This window comes from Thunnus thynnus, chromosome 23 (assembly GCF_963924715.1).
Source record: "Thunnus thynnus chromosome 23, fThuThy2.1, whole genome shotgun sequence".
NCBI classification, from domain to species: Eukaryota; Metazoa; Chordata; class Actinopteri; order Scombriformes; family Scombridae; genus Thunnus; species Thunnus thynnus.
Genome location: NC_089539.1, coordinates 17,436,803 through 17,449,571, shown reverse-complemented (window position 1 = coordinate 17,449,571; position 12,769 = coordinate 17,436,803). Strand labels below are relative to the sequence as shown.

Genomic DNA, 12,769 nt, shown 5'->3' with positions numbered 1-12,769 from the left:
CCGGTTTCACACCCAAACACTCTACCAAAACGGCACTGACTGAGGTAACTAACGACTTGTTAATTGCAATGGACTCTGATCTTTCATCTGCTTGATTTAAGTGACACTATGGATCACGACACCCTCCTACAACGTTTTGAGAACCTTATTAGTATCAAGAAGCAGGCACTTTCTTGGTTCCATTCATGCCTGAGTAATAGAACACAAAGCGCTGCATACAATAATACTATGTCTTCCTGTTTTAAGGTAAAATACGGTGTTCCACAGGGATCAGTACTCGGTCCACTTCTGTTTTGTATTTACTTGCTGCCTTTGGGTTACATTTTCAAAAAACACAACATAATGTATTTCTGATATGCTGATGACACACAAACCTATCTTCCTGTAATAGTCAACGATTCCTCCCAGCTGGTTAAATTATATATGTGCTTGTCAGAAGTCCATCATTGGATGTGCTATAATGTCCTGCATTTGATTGCACACAAGACCGAAATGTTGCTTGTTGGTCCAGCTAGATTCACATCGCTTTTTCCAGATTTTTCCATTAATCTTGATAGCTGCATAATCTCTCAGACCCTTACAGTTAAGAATCTGGGAATAGTATTTGGTCCACCTCTTAAATTTGAGCCACACATCAAGTATATAACACAAACTGCCTTCTTCCACCTTGGTGAAAAGCCCAAATATGCCCCTTTTAATCAAATTCATATGCTGAAATCCTCGTACATGCCTTCATAACATCTATAATAGACTACTGTAATGCACTTTTCTCTGGCATACCTAAGACAGCAACTAGAGATCTCCAACTGGTCAAGAATGCAACTGCCAGAGCAGTCACTAGGTCAAAAAAGTTGGATGATATAACACTGGTACTGATGTCTCTGCATTGGCTACTGGTTCACGCAAGAGCTGATTTCAAAATCCTCCTTCTTACCTATAAGGCTTTAAATGGACTGGCTCCTTCATATATCTCCGGCTTTATTGCTTCATATACTTCATCACATCCTTTACCTTCCCTTGATGCCAGTTACTCAACTATTCTTTGATTTAATAAGAACTCTCTTGGTGTTCGAGCCTTTGCACGCCAAGCTCCACTTCTCTGGAATAATCTACCACTGCACATTCGGGAGGCAAGCTCTGTTGATACTTTCAAATCCAGGCTGATAACACATCTTTTTTTCTGTTTACTATGACCTCTCCTAATTTCACCTTGCCTGATATCACACAGAATTGTCTACTCATCACACTCAATTTCCAACAGAATCAGTCAACTCGACTTGGTGGAGTGGGCGGATTCAAAGGTCTGGACCCAGGCAAAATTTCACCAGCTGGGAGCCCAAATCATCGACTGTTTTCCTCCTTGACATGTCGCTACCCTAACCCTGTTACGGTTATATGATCTCTGATTTTAAAATTACTAACCTCAACCTTGTTGTAATATTAACATTATAACCTGTGTATGTGTGTGATTGCAGGTGTATGTGTGTGTACTTTTACATGTAATATCCTTGTGCTTCTTTTCTCTGTTGTTTTTATTGACTCGTAAAATGTACATAGACTCTCTGAATGATGTTTACTTTAAATAAAGTGAGGTTGAAGTTGATACCTACAGCACAGTAGCAGGGCTATGATGGCCTCTGTGATTGATTCCCCACTCGTCTTCTCCTCCCCTGCACTGACAGCATGTGCAGAGCAACCAGGAAGTAAATTACCTTGAGTGTGACAGCCCTACAGCCTCCCACGGGATATACGTTTCCCAGCAGGCTTCGCTGATGCCAACAGATTGCCTCTTGTTGTCTGATTCTCTCACAATCTCACATGTGCACACAGAAGTGGTGCACTCAGTCTGTATAATATGTGCTTCAGGCGTGTAGATGCAGCATCGTGAAAATATACTGTGTGGAGGTAATGTATTCAGACACCCATATATACTCCATGTCTGCCCACACATCGCTGACACAACTCATACATGTATGATTTAGTAAGCCAGTAGCTACTCGGGCATCCTTATTTATAGTTCAGGTCATGTTGTCTCTCCTCTTCATCACTTCATTTGTTCAGATTGAATGTAAAAAACAATTATATTCCTATGTGAAATTCCCTTTTATCTGCTAAAACCTATAGGATTATTGAAATATTATGTGTTCAAATAGTCAAAAATCTACAGCCATGCGAGGCTACTCAGCACAGTTTAGCTAAATGCTAACATGCTCATATGACAATGTTAACATGCTGGTGTTAGCATCTTTGGTACAATGTTTAGTTTAGCATTAGCATGCAAACATTTGCTGATTATTAGCACTAAACCCAAAGTACATCCTCTTCTTAAACTTCTTTTGTTGTTTTACATGTTAGCATTTTGTTCACTTCACATACAAACTTAGCTTATTTGAGTATATTAGTGTTAATGTTGTGTATTAATTCTGTTTTAACCACATGGCAGATATGGCTGTCAGAAACCAATAACTGATAACTATGACCCAAATAACAACTAGGAGGCTGATGTTAACAGTTTTTCTCACACAACTGCTCGTTAAATGTGAACGCAGCATTAATTTCAGGTATAAGAAAGTATAGAATAAATTGAAATTTTGAGCATATGATGGCAGTTAAGGAAAAGTTATTACATTTCTGTACCAAATGTCATGGCAATCCATCCAAAAGTCATCAAGACATCTGACATGAAACCAAAAAACGAACAAAACACAAAAGTCAGGAGATCACCAAAGACATTCATCATATGGGGACCTTGGATGTTCATACAAAATTTGATGTTAATCCATTCAGTAGTTGTTGAGATATTTCAGTCTTGACCAAAGTGGTGGACTGACGGAGCAACATTTCAGTTGTCATTCTTGAGTTGTAAATGAAGACTGTTCCTGAGGTTCAAGCTAGGGTTAAGAGCAGAAGTTATTTTTATAACACAACTTGACTTTTATCCATCAAGATGAGTGGAGGTTAACTTTTCAAAATTTACTGTAGAGGCTGACCTGCAAATTCAAAAAGTTATATTAGTTTCTGGATGGGAAAAACTTTGAAGCTCAATATGTCCGACTTAAAATACTCTGAATGGAGCCTCATCCGGCGCCACAATTCACACCTCTCCTCCCGTACGTTTCTAACTCTATCACCAGCGTACTTTATCTTCTTGATAATGAGCCTCAATAACTGGGCACTTTCCATAAGTCTACCTTGCTACAACCTCATCCTTCGTTTTCCAGTGTTCCCCTGGCCAGTGTGAAACTACGTGATGAATGAGTCTTTTTTAAAAAGATATCAAATATTCATCTGCCCCGAAACTCCTGAATGAAAAATTGAGAATATATCATCCACAGAGCGCTCATTTTACTTTTTCCCTACTCTCAAATTCAGAATTCACTTAGGCCTATCCCTGACAAGCATCGAGGCTCAGAAACCAGTCGGATATGAATTATCCTGCAGATTGTTTTATGCATGACGGTTAAGTGCGAGATTCCTTTGACTGATAGGAAGGCAAATCAGTATCCAAAAAAGCTTTCTTTGTCATGATTAGATTTGCCTGTGGTGCATTATTTTGGACCTTTACTAAGATAGGAGAGATGGGAAAACAGGGAGGATGACAGGAAAGGAAGGAAAAAATTTAGTTTAATTGCTAATCCCATTTACAATTGGAAGGAATTAGTGAGAGATTAAATTAAAAAAAAAAATCTAATGGGAAGAGGAGAAAAGAGTGAGAACGTTTGGAAAAAGAGTGTGTTTGTGTTTGTTGGGGGGAGGAGAAGGAATGATAGAAAGGTCTGCGTGTGAAGGTGTTGTGTGTCTGTGGCTTAAGGCTGTATATGATGCACATTCACACACCTGGCAACCCTGAGGGACAGGTCTGCAAATTAGAAATCTAACCTCCACACAACCTTTCTCTCACTCCTTCTCTCTCTATGTTTACAACCTTTCCAGTCTCCTTACATTATCTTTCACTTTTTAAAAAAAGCTTTTTGTATTATTCCCCATATCAGCCATGATTACAAATTAATTTAGTTTTTTTTAGTTTGTAAAAAATTTTTAAAAATGGACCAATTAATTTTGAGATAATCCTTTATTTTTATCATTTATTTTGTTGTTGTTTTCCCTACAATATCTGCTCCTGGCTGCAACTAAAAGCATGATTATGGTTTTTATGGTTATATCAAGGTGGGAAATTAGCACCAGCCATCATCCAAATGCTGCTGAAATATGAAAGTGGCTGGTAGATTACAGACACAAAATAAATTTACTATTGAGTGGCTGGTGAATTTGAACATTTATCTCTCAATGGCTGTTTTAAAAAGTTAATTTCCCAACCTGTTATATTTGAAGCACTTGGCTATGATGAGGGAAAGATTGTGATCTTGTTTATATGTTGAAAAAGTTGGCGCTGACTTGATGCACTCAGCCATCGCTGCTATGGAGAAGAACAATACCCCGAAATCAGTTGTTAATTTAAAACGCTTCATCATTGAAGTTGTAAACAATAGCCATAGTTGATAGTTAATTGACTCAAAAGTGACCTAGAAATTAAAAGTGAAGTGATTCACTCTCTTAGATTGTAAAATCAGTTTTCTCAACACCACAATCTTTAGCTCGCGGCTGCCATTAGAGGTGTACGTGCCCGAATATTAAGCTTTGGTTGTTTGGTTGTTTCATGCTGAAATGCACCTTGGGAGTTGTAGTTGACTTCTACCTGAAAATTTTTATGTACACAGTCTTGTACCCTCGACCCTCCCTCCCTTTTTACTAAAGAATCTGATATTTTCTAATGCAGTTTTTCATCTTTTGCAATGAGGATTTAACCAGGAGAGTTTCATGCAGATCCGAACTGTAAAGGAGCTCAAACAGTGAGTCACATAAAAATGAATGGGATTCATACTTCATGAACCAGGGGTTGTCCAATCACATCTAAAGGCAAAAGTGTTTATACATGCTGTTAGATGATCCGACAAGCACTTTGTTTGAAGCATACTGAACCTAAATCTCATACAGGATGCAGGTCATGAACCTCGGTCTCAGCTGTCAAAGTCCTGAGCTCTGCACAACCAACGTATGACTTTTGTATTGTGTAAGGACTTCATAACGTTGCCAGTGAACATTATTCAAGTTACATTCCCTCCAAAACATATCGGCAAAGCAATTTAGTAGAAAACAATCATATTTTGTATCTCTTGAATCGATTGTTTCTCTTGGCATTATCCCCAAAACTATAAAACTGGCATTAATACAAAGCCAGCTATTGTAAGTACTTTCCTTTCCCTTCACCCCTTGTCCCTCCTTCTCTGTTTCTGACTCACTCTCAACATAACAGGGAGACACTGGAGTTCTGCTGAGTAAGCACTCTCGATTCTTGAACTAGTGAATACAGCAGACCCCCCTGCAGACTTCAACCTACACACCAACCCTTTGTGTATGTGCTTATGTGTGTGTGTGTGTGTGTGTAAGCCTGACTGTCTTTCTTCATGTCCTCTGGTGTCTTTTCCTTCTTTCTTTCTTTCTTTCTTCTTGTCTCTTTTCCCCCAACCTTGCCTGTCTGCCTGCTTGTATTTTTTCATTGTTGGTTTCATGCATTCTTCTCTGCCTCTTTGTTGTTATCTGGCAGCCTGTGTGTGTGTGTGTGTCTGTTCCCTGTCTGTCTTTCCGTCTTGCTTGTTGGCATCTCCACACAGCCAAAATGATTTTTATAGCTTCTCCCCTGTGTCTCCACCCCCACACCCCCTCTATTTTCTGTCTCTTTTTGAAGTGGATGAGTAAATGAATCTCTTTGTCTTGTGCTGTAGTGTAACCCCTTAATCAGGCCATTCACTGATTACATGCTTCACACTAATCATGTATGCGTGTGTCTGACTGTGTGCATGTGCAATGCCTTTGTGATGGTGCACATGTTCATGTGTGTGTCATTGTGTCTTGTACTGTATACCAGCGAGGGGCATTAGTTGACACTAAGCCTTCTACAGTGTCAGTCGTCAGCTCATGGTTCGGTGAGACAATCAGAGGTGCAAAAAAAAAAAAAAAAAGGAAAGGAAAGCACCAAATCGAGAAAATGATGTGTTTACGGCAAATACCTGCTGTGCTTTCTTTTACCTGCCTGCCTGGCTGTGTCTGGGAATGTGTGTATTTGTGTGTGTGTGTGCAGCAGAGAGGAGAGCAATAGTAGGGGTAGCAGGCGAGGTAGGAGGGAGGAGGAGGAGGAGGAGGAAGAGGAAGGATGCGAGAGAAGGGGGAAAAGGGGTGGAGGGGTGTAGAGGGGAAAACCAATTATCGTCCAGATAACAGACAGGCTATGGATTTTCTACCAGGCCTCTTCTGCAGCTCTTTCATTCTGTTTCTGTCTCTCCATCTATTTTTTTTGTCTCTCTGTCCTTGTGCCAAATTTAAATTCCTATTGAAGAGAGCTTTATTGACATGATAGAAAATCCCCTTGTTTGAAATTGTATGGATTCTGTAGTAAATTGTCTTGTTTTTGACTCTTCGTGTGTGGTCTAATTAACTACATAAGATGGGCTGTTGAAATGTGTCAGACAACAGAATGACATTTTGTCAATATGCCCCCCCGACTCTGTGAGTGTGTGCGTGTGAGTCACTGTGACCGACAGGCAGTCACATTATCTAATCTGCATTGTCATGTTGCCCTTCCGCATTAAGGGCTTTTGTGCCCTTGACAGTTGTAGTGCAATTTATAGCCTCTCAATGAGGGGTTTGAGATTTGATGCTTGTCTGGTTTTTCCTTATCTGTCCGACATTAACAATCAGAAATGTTCCTGCCTGCTTTATCATTCACAAACACTGCCAGTAACACTCTGTTGCTCAGACATTTTGCAGGGTTGGCTTTTTACAGTAGCTGTCTTACCAAGAGTTTGATAGCAGTGTTAGCAAGCTAGCTAAGCTTAGCTAACAAGATAACAGCTTGACAAAGTTAGCAGTTAAATGTTAAAAGTAGTCTTTTAAAGTTCTCATTAGCTGTATATGTATTAATTTACAATTAAGGAGAATAAAAAACACAAATATTTTTGGCATTAGCTGAACCTGTTTGTTTCTAGTTGGTCTCTGTGTTTGGCCTCTTTGCATTCAGCAAGCTAGTCGGTTTGCTTGCAAGATAACAGCTTGGCAATGTTTGCAGCTCAACGTTAAAAGTAGTCTTTTAATATTCTCATTTGCTTTATATGTATTAATTTACAATCAGGAGAATAAAAAACACATATGTTTTGAACCATTTTGCTTGTAGTAGTAGACATTTTTCTGGTGTAAACGCATCTGTTATTTGAGCATATTCATGAAAGAAATTAAAGTAATTATAATTTTGGATGTGCGATAAAATATCATATTATCATCATTGCTGTCATTGATGTGACATTTGCTTTCAAATTAAACTAATTAAAGTGCCATGCTACGTTAGTTTTATTTGAAAGCATCTCACCAGTCACACAACATCTGGAGCAAGTAGCAGTGCTTTGTGTTTCTCATTTACACATGCAAAACTCAGCGTAATAGAAGCTGCAAGAGAGAAAACAAATATGTTCTCAGAAACGAGGAGAAGATGCAGGATATTGTATGAAGTGAATAGTGAAATAAACATGTACAAGGAAGCTTAGTGGAAGGTTATTGAATATTTTCCAGCTGAGGTTAGTAACATTAAAGGGTCGGTTCACCCAAATGATAACTATCTAGCCATGCAGATTGCCTAATTTTGGTTTTATGGTTGTCAAAGTTTTGAGATATGTCTCTGCAATTTCTTCAGTTAGTGCAGTACAGAACAAGCATTGAAAAACAGCATTAAAACATGCCAGTTATCTCTTTGCACAAAAAAAGGTCATTTGATTAATCTAAAAACCTCACTGTTCCCTGTACTCTCTACAAAAGAAGTAGTCTTTATCAAAACTGTTGTTGTGCATTCTGTGTAACTTGACAAGAGAGTAAGAAAGAGATGGTGCCATCACTTTATTAAATTAACCTTTCATTGCATTGAGCACCACAAGCCTTCATTGTATTGGAGTAGAAGCAAAATCTCAGACACAGATACACTCTCTTAAACCTTGACAAATAAAAAACCCTGCATGGCTAGATTGCCAAGAGAATAGATGATGAGAAGTGTCTTCAATGTTCACAAAAGAAGCATACTTCACTTTGTGTCAATTCACAGTTTTAGCGATGTCAGTTTTTTTGTAAACACCTCCCAATACGATTGGAAAAACTGAACTTGAATCCAGACTCGGCCAAGTATTTGGACCGTTTCTGAAAGCACAGACTGTGTGTGTGTGATTTACAACAACATGCAGCATGACTCATTGTCCTCGCTGGTGTCTGTTTTATTAGTATTAATCTTTTTCCTCTTCCATTATTCCCTTTTTTTTCTGTCTGTCGTTCTCCTTGGCTCGTCTCTCCTTATTCCTCTATCGTCCCATCTTTACAGCTGAGTCACTGTCCTCTATCTCTCTCTCTCTCCATCTGTCCCTTGGGCCGGCTGCTTTTAGACTTTCATAAACTCTTTAAAAGGTTCTGTCTCAAACATGCACTTGACCTCACTGCTCCTTGATAGTCTATCCCTGCTTTGGACACACACATCTATCTCTACACACAAACATTTGATTCTGCAGTGTTTACACATTTCATTTGACTCTGCCAGTAATGCAGCGGTGTTGGTTAAATGTATCAGGGTGAATGTCAGTGATATTTCAGGCTGCTGAGCACCAAAAGAACCTGAGAGACAGAGAGGGAAAGATCTGTCGGCCCTCTCATCTTTTAAAAAATGTTATCATACATTCCTTCTTACCTTCATCTCTCTGTCTGTCATCCTGCTCTGCAATAAACGAATAACAAGTAAGTCAAGTTTTGAGTGTAGTGGGATCTTACACTTTTGGTTGCAGTAAGGGCAATTTGAGATTCAACAGTGTCCAGAAACATTAAACATGTATTGTTTTTGTGTGTGTTCAGATGAGTGACATATTAAAGGTAAAAATGGGTGGTGGAGAGCATTTTACAGCTGAAACTAATGATTATTGCAATGATTTATGAATGATTGCATTTTTTTTAACATATTTTTATGTTACAAAACAGAAAAAAGAAAATCATGGCACTTGAGAAGCTGGAAAACATTAAAAATGTCTGAAATGATTACTTGATTATCAAAATATTTGCAGTTTAATTTTCTGTTGATCGGCTTATCGTTTAATCAGCTCTAGAGCATTTCTAACACTTTGGTCCAAAGTCTCTCATAGATGTGTTGAGATCTGGTGACTGTGAAGGCCATACAGTATTATATGATTCCCATCAAACCATTAAGTGATCCATCTTGCCCCGTATGGAAACTTTTGCATTTGTTGTGTTTATACACTCACTTATTCATGCAGTATTAAATCCCTTCCATAAACCAGCTTCTTACAGTGAACAGTGGGGTGCTACATAAACATTTCTTTTACAATTTTGGTTATTTCACGTAAGAGATTTCAGATTGTCTGTCAGACAGTCTTTTCTATCTTTCTGACATCAAAAAGGTGATGTCAAACACTCCCCGGCACCAATCAGGAATCACACTTTAATTAAAGTCTAATGACAGCAAGCTGTCAGGTTGTTGCTTATATAGTTCAAGTCTTATAAACAAAAAAAATAACCTAAGGCTATTTTTGTTTTTAGCTTCAACTTTGATTGATGCTTACTTAGTCATGAATATTTAATGTTATAGAGATACGTGTAAGATTTGAATTTGTTGATGACCACAGTGGATCAATCTGTAAACAAAATGTGGACATATTACAGCATTAGCATTTATTTGGAGTCATATTTGAGGACACCTGATGAATGTAAATCTAATATTCACTTTCCTTTTAGCTGTGTTTTGCTCAAATCCTGAGGGAAATGTCTGCTAAATGCTTCATTGTGTTCACTAGCGAGTCCCTAAATTGATCTGTTTGCTGTTTGGTGCTGGGTAGGTAATGTACAGTTGGTTTATCTGAGCTTTTTTTGGCTGAAAACAGCTGCCTACCGCATCTGGAAACACAGTGGTTGAGAGTGTGCCGAAACAGTAAAGTCGCGGTCAATAACACCAAAACAATGAGCTGAAAGAGGCTAAAATGCTTCATAGTGCTGCTAAATCGTGTGATTATTCTCTGTGGGTTTGTCGTCTCGAGTGACTAGTTTCACATTAAACACCTTCATTTGATCTGTTGTATATTGATTAGTGCAGCTTTAATATGTCATCTGTGTGGAATGATCTCAAATCTCACAGTAATCATGAAGGAAGATGAGTCAGCTCGTGTGTCGATTGGATTAGAAATTACTTCTACTGCAGGATGTCGTCTACTGGAGGATGTTGGATCGTTTAATGTGAATCTAGATTAATCCCTGAGACTCTTTTTTTTAAATCAATTTTTTCTTTGTCTTCAGTGCTAAAGCTTTATATGTTCACCATGTTGTAATGTACTAGTACTACTAAATGTACTGCTGTTGACAGTACATTACTGCAGTTTTGTATTAACAAGAAATGACAGAAGCCACTGACAGACGTCAATCAAACTGCGACTTTGAAACGCTACTGCCAGTTTTAAATCATCACATCAAGTCACTGGAGGTATTTTTCCATGAATATATTACTTCATGTTTTGCTTTAGAAGCTGTTGCTGCAGCACAGTTATTTTAGCTTTTCAACTAAAGTTTTGCTTTACATTGTGAAACAGCCCTGCACGTTAAAAAATCAAGCACATTTCGTATGCATGCCGGCATTATGAAATATATCTTCATTTTGTCATCTTTTCCTTTGCGAACACACTACAGAACACTGTTAGAGTTGGATAAATGAATGCAATTGGGACACAGATTTTTTGGATGAAAATGCTAACAATACCTGACTTCATGTTTTTGGATCTGCCAATAAAAAAGCTCTTAAGAACTGCTTCAGAAAATTCACTGCAGTGCTTCAGAGTGAATTTAATTACTTTACTTTGATTGCATTTCACTTGGTATTTCACTGAGATAAAAAGGCTTGACTTCTGTTGTGGGGTTTTCTTTAGACTTTTTACATTTCTAAGTTCAGGGAGAGAGATATTTTTGTATGAATGAGTTTGTGTGTGTTTGTTGGGATGCCTGAAGACGGGATATTTCTGAGAGTGTATATTGCTTATGGTCACGTTTGTGTTATTTTTTTATTTTTTATTTTTTCTTCAGTGCTGTGTGTGAACTCCAGACGGTCCCCAGTGTCTGACTGGGCTGTAAATAGCCATGGGAAAGCCAGAGAGAAACACACACACACACACACACACACATACACACACTTATTGGACGTTTTCTTTTCAGCTTTCAGAGATTTGGCTTCTCAGTAAAGCTCTCTTTCTCATCATCCCTTTATTCTTTCCCATACCAGTTTGGTTCTCCTTTTCACTCACTCTCGCTCGCTTGCTTTCTCTGGTAATTAAGTGGCTCTCACTCTTTCTGACAAGGTTTTTGATGCAAATCCAAAAATCACACAGCGATTTGGTTCCTTCCAGTTTCATGATTTCTTATGAGGTGTTTTTCTCCGTCAGTGTGCGAGTGTGTCTGAGCATGTTTGTGAAGTGATGGTGGGGGTGGTGGGGGTGAAGGGAGGGGTAATAGATGGAGCTTTTTCACACAAGACTACCCTCTTTGTGTGTTTTCCAAAATTGCTTTTCTTGTCATATGTGTATGTGTGTATGTGTGTTTGTGTTGACTCTGGGCAGATACTGTAACATTTCATTGGTATGAAATCTCGTTATTGATTGTGAGAGCATGCGTTTGTGTGCACTGGTGCTTAGAGACGCCAAGTGGCTCTGTTTGGTACATGTAAAGATGCTGGAGTGTCAATAATGAGAGCACTAAGGAGACTCTAATAAAATGAAAATGCCCATCACAATTTCCTAGAGCCAAAGGAGACGTCTTCAAATTATGTGACAGTCTAAAACCAAAAGTGAAAGCAATTATTTTTCTGTTGATTGACTAATTGATTAATAGGCTAATCATTTCAGCTCTAATCATACATTATTGGCTGACTTTCTTCTCCCTGCCCCGACCACCTGCCAATCACAGCGCTGATTCCTCCCTCTGAAAGCTAATCTCTCAGTTGGATTCAGTTTTCCTAGTTTATCTCTAAATGCTCATATATTTAATCACTTTGGGGATTAGAAAAGGTATAAGAAAATTTAAAAAATATATTTTAAAGACATTGTTTGACATTTTGGCTTCAGCTTAATACGTACCTGAAAATAAAGGAGATTTTTACATATAATTTTTACATTATGAAAAGGGTTTCCTCTCTCGAGATTGGGTTAACTAACCTTCCTTTGTTGAAGGGTGTTCAACAAAGGGAGGTGATGATGATCAGTTGGTTAAATGCCTGACTGAAAGTAAAATGACCTAGCGGATAGTAGGACTGTAGTCTGCTGGTCGGCTGGTCGATTAGTTGGTCGATATGCTCTCGTCCGACTAAATTCTCATTGGTCGAACAATCTCCGTGTTATTTTCATAAGGAGAATCCAGTAGTAATCCATTATTTCCTGCGGCGGGAGGAACAGGCTAACAAATTACTTGTATTCAAAACACCCCCGTTGTTTTCACAACTTTGAACTCGCCCAACCTAATTGAGACTGCTGGGTCTAACTGTACTCAACGTTTACTGAACGTACTGAACGTTTACTGAATCTGTGTTTCTCCATAATGACACAACAAGAACCCCCGCCAGGCCAAAAACATTTTTTTTTAATATTTAATATCCGAAATCCGAAATAATATTATATAATATTATCCGAAACAATATTTGAAA

The 12,769-nt window shown here is 38.4% G+C and overlaps 1 protein-coding gene across 3 annotated transcripts in view; it reads left to right on the top strand.

The window, feature by feature from the left end:
• Positions 1 to 12,769, top strand: part of anks1b (ankyrin repeat and sterile alpha motif domain containing 1B) — a 236,551-nt gene that overhangs the window by 15,102 nt on the left and 208,680 nt on the right. The window lies entirely within an intron of this gene.